This window comes from Miniopterus schreibersii (genome assembly GCF_964146895.1).
Source record: "Miniopterus schreibersii genome assembly, chromosome: 14".
Taxonomy (NCBI): Eukaryota; Metazoa; Chordata; class Mammalia; order Chiroptera; family Miniopteridae; genus Miniopterus; species Miniopterus schreibersii.
In genome coordinates this window covers 8,359,825-8,364,218 of record NC_138114.1, presented here as the reverse complement: position 1 = coordinate 8,364,218, position 4,394 = coordinate 8,359,825, and the positions used below count along the sequence as shown (strand labels likewise).

The following is a 4,394-nucleotide window of genomic DNA, read 5'->3' as shown; positions in this document are numbered from 1 at the left end:
CATAAGCTTTTCAGAAGGCAATGGCATGATTGGAGAGGTGCATTAGAGGCCAGTGTGTGCCATGGGGAATAGACACTGGCTACTTGGGACAAATGTACAAGTGTACCTCAAGGGCAAGGACAGTGCTGGGGGCCTGCACTGCTCAAACAAGTTGACTGACAGGAGGGATCCCATGAGGGGTCTCAGAGCTGGGCTTAGGTTGACAGATGACTGCAGGGCAGGATGAGCTCTAGCATAGATGAGCCTGGTCAGGATCCCAGCAAAAAATGCCCACCTGTGCATGTGCCGATGTATGCTGGGTGTGGGGAGAGGCCAGGGTGAAGAACTGCATTGGGGAGCCAGGGACACTGCTGAGACGGTGGTCAGTGTGGGGAGCATCATGGGGCTTAGCCAATGGCTAAGTTGTGTCTAGGGTCACAGATGGAATTGACCAGAATGGAGAAGGGAGAAGAATCACACTTAAGGGAAAAAAGTTGAGGGCATGTGGAGTTTGAGATGCCTGTGGCACACCCAGGGGGAAAGTTCAGCAGACAAGTGGGAGCATTCAGTTCAACACTGGGAATGGGGCTCTGGAGAGAAGTCAGGAATTGGGTCATTGTCTGTGACATGGTTATGGCAGTGACTAGAATAAGTAAGATTGCTCAGACTGAAACAAAGAACAGGTGAAGGAAAATCCTGGTCAAGGAAAGTACAGTAAAAGCCTACTGCATCCTTGAAGTATTTCTTTACCTATAAAGGGCATTTTATTTTACACGCAATGAGAATTCTGGCATTTTATTAGTAGTGTTTAAAAGAAATGACTCAGGAATTTGGCCCAACATGAGAGCTGCTAAATGGGCAAGCCCTGTTGCCCGCCTTTCTGAATTGCTTGTGGAGCAATTGGGCCATTCACTTTATGTGTCTCCTCCTTCCTGGATTAGACCTATGTTTTAAGGAAAAACAATCCATTTATCAGGTCTTCAGTTTTATGTATCAATGATCTATTACTTTATCTTTCTAATCTTTCCCTCACAGCCAATCATTTTTACTGCCTGGAACTACAAACCACCTGCAGGACACCCAAGCTCAAGGTAGAGAAAATCCTCTGTGAGTTCAGTGGCAGGAGGAGCAAACAGTTCACCTATTTGCTGGGAAGGACATGTGGCCTACACAGCTATTCACCACTGCGTTCACTTTTCGACTAGCTGCGTCGGCCTTATGCTTCTTATTACACTGTAAATCTCTTTACCATGTTGAAAATTGAGGAACACGTTTCTTCTCCTTGGCTACACGCATCTGCAAGCCATGCGTGGACAAGTGTACAAGTGCCAGTGGAAAATGGCTTTTCTGGAAGATCAGGTTTGGTCTGCAGAGATTAAGAGTTCTCCATGTGGTGAACAGTAAATCTGGATTCCGCTGTGTTTAATTAAGGTAATTTTCCTACTTAGCTCCAGATGTGGAGATGAGATTTAATTTTATTGCGCCTCAAAGAACACATCCTTCCAAATGTGCATGTCACCGACAAGGAATGCGACCACAGATTTGCCTGGGACAAGCCTCCGTCTCATAGAAGGAGAAGAGCTTTGGCAAGAACAAGTTCTAGCTCTGTCTTCTGCTCTTGTGGAGTTTTTCATTGAATGGGATGATTTGCAAGGTGATGGAGTCCCGCTGCATAGGTGCCGGATGGCAAAGGAAGAGCAGAGAAAGGCAAGGAGGAGTTGAGCTGGTAAAGGGAAAGATGCTGGACGGTGTTTTTTGCCAGGTATAGCATCAATAAATAAAGACTTTGATCACCCAGAAAGACCAAATTTTTGTGCTCGTGTTCTGTTTTTGCAAATTAATTTATAAAAGTTAAGAGAATCACCTAATATCTCCTGAAAAGAGTTTGAAAAGAGCAATATCATCACCAAGTGAACATTGTAAATTCTAGGACAAAAGAGAGCTGATAGTCGTGTCATTCATTTCTGAATTTCCTCTAGTTCCTTGTTATGAGGTAGCCCAGTCTATGCTTGACCACATCCTGAAAAAGAAATACATCCTATCAAAGGGAAGTCCATTCCCCCTTTGAAGAATCCAGGTGGTTGAAAGTGTCTTAGTTATATTATTGTGACAAATTCTTTTTCTCAAGTCTTTCTCCCTTTTGTTTCAGTTCTTTATTTTTAAATTTTATTATTTTATTAATTTTATTATTTAATTTTATTTTAATAATTTTATTGTTCAACTTTATTTTTTACTATTTTACTTTAATTTTTATAATTTTATTTTATAATTTTATTTTATTTACTTTATTTTACTTTATTATATTTTATTTTTATTATTTTATTAATTTTTATTTTATTTAATTTTATTAATTTAATTTTATTTTATTTAATTTTATTAATTTAATTTTATGATTTAATTTTATTATTTATTTTAATTTACTTTAATTTTATTATTTTATTTTTAATTTACTTTAATATTTTATTATTTTATTTTACAGATCTTGCCTCAAGTTCATTTGTACAACTAGCACAAGAGCATACCAGCTCTATGCCAACAGCAGCCCAGGGGTCACACCAGTCCTTCTGTCCTCACATCAGCAGACAGAGGTCTCTAACTCTGGAGCCTTTGTGGGAACCTGGGCACCTTTGGGAGCCTGAGCCTGAGATAGAGTTGCAGCGAGCGACAGCCTGGGTCTTGGTTTTAGCCTTGCCCTTGGATTTGGCTGATAGAGCCATAGACTCTTGGCGTTGTGGGCACAAGTATGTTTCCCAAGACTGGAGTGAGCAGTGTAGGTAAGTCGATTGAACTTGCAGCTGCCACCCTTTGGGATCTTGGGCTTGACTTCTTTGGGTTTTACAAGGGCCTTGATAGCCTCGGCATGTGCACTCATGGCCTTGGCGTTGTTGGACTTCATCTTCTTCTGGCCCTTCTTGTTGCACTTCTTGGCACAGTGCATGTTCCACAAGAACTTGGGGTCTACCCCTTTAAGAGATTCATATATTTGTGATTGGTGTTTCTTGGTGCGGTTCCTGTGCCATTTTTGGGAGTGTTTGTGTGTGGTGTGGTTCTTGGACTTGGTCATACCTGCACAGAAGCCTGCAGCTCTTGAAGCACCTGGGACCACACTTTTAGTTCATTCTTTTAAAGGAACACAAAAAAATAGAATGTCCCTTATTAAGGCCAACTATCTCTTAGGCTCCAGGCATTCAAAGTGATAAATACATGTCCTTGTTTTCAAGAAGATTATAACTGAGTGGAGAAAGGGAGAAAACCACAAGCTCCCCAAGGTTAGGGTCACATCCCATTCATCTGTAGTTTCAGTGACTGGTAGAACAGCTGGCACAAGGTAGGCACTCAGATATTTTTGGAATATGTGATAAACAGAATAATTACATTGCTTTTCTCTATTATGTCCCATGTCAAACTCTGGGACTTTCTGTGTCACCTTAGGTGACAACTAGAGCTCTAGCTCCTGCTTCTTGCTCTCTCACCTGGCTCACAATGTCCAAGTTTTGCAAGAAATTAGTGCTCCATCCTGATGGGTCATGTCTACGCATCTGTCTTGTGTAGTGTCTGCCCGAGATCCCCATCCTCCATTTCCTGATTCCAGATGCCTGGCCTAGACAGAGACTCTAGGGAGCATTTGAATGCTTGAGCACCTTCGCAACACATCCGCCACTTTGGAGTTAGCACTGTTGGATGTTCACTCCACACTACTTGGGAAAATGGGAAGTAGCCTTTGCTGAGCTCATTCCAGCCAGGGAGATAACATAGATATGCAAAGAACCCAAGATAATGTGGTGACAGAGGAGTGGTGCAAATTTGGAGTTGAAAGAGAGTATTGTGCGGCATTAGTCTTCTGTCCAAGAGCCCTTGACAAGCTAGAGGCAATACGCACCTACAAGGGGAATTGGTAAGACCACTGGCACGTCGCTCTCTAGGCAGCCTGTGTCACTCAGTATTGTGTCAGGAAATGCTCAAGCTCTCCCTGGAGGATTCATTCACTCATTCATATGGTTGCTAACAGGAAGTCAACTGTGTGCACTGTTGTAGATGGGGGGCTGTCCCAGTGCCTAAGACAGTCCACATCCCTGCTTCCTAATGGGGTGGGATTGAGTATAACCAAATTCACAAATTAAGTAACTGTAGCTAGGCCTTAGAAACCATAGAGAAGGATAGTATAGAGTTGGCAAGACAGGGATGGTTGGGGAAACCTCACAAAGAGGTGACATTTGAGTTGAGACTGAATGATGGCAGGGGAACCAGTAGAGTCTGGGGTCATAATAAGCAGGTTGATGAGCTGGACATGATGCTAGGCTCCAAGAAAAAGTGCACCAGGGAGATGAGAAGCAGTTTCTAGACCTTCCACATGTGTGACTTTTCCTGTTATTTAAGAAATTCAAAGGCATTGGATAGTTAGCATCTAGTTAGAA

General features: G+C 42.4%; 1 pseudogene across 1 annotated transcript; it reads right to left on the bottom strand.

Annotated features, from left to right (window-relative positions):
• Positions 1–2,554: 2,554 nt before the first annotated feature.
• On the bottom strand, positions 2,555–3,043 carry LOC308567252 (large ribosomal subunit protein eL29 pseudogene; annotated as a pseudogene). The gene has a single exon. The product of its transcript is annotated as a large ribosomal subunit protein eL29 pseudogene (transcript).
• Positions 3,044–4,394: the final 1,351 nt, after the last annotated feature.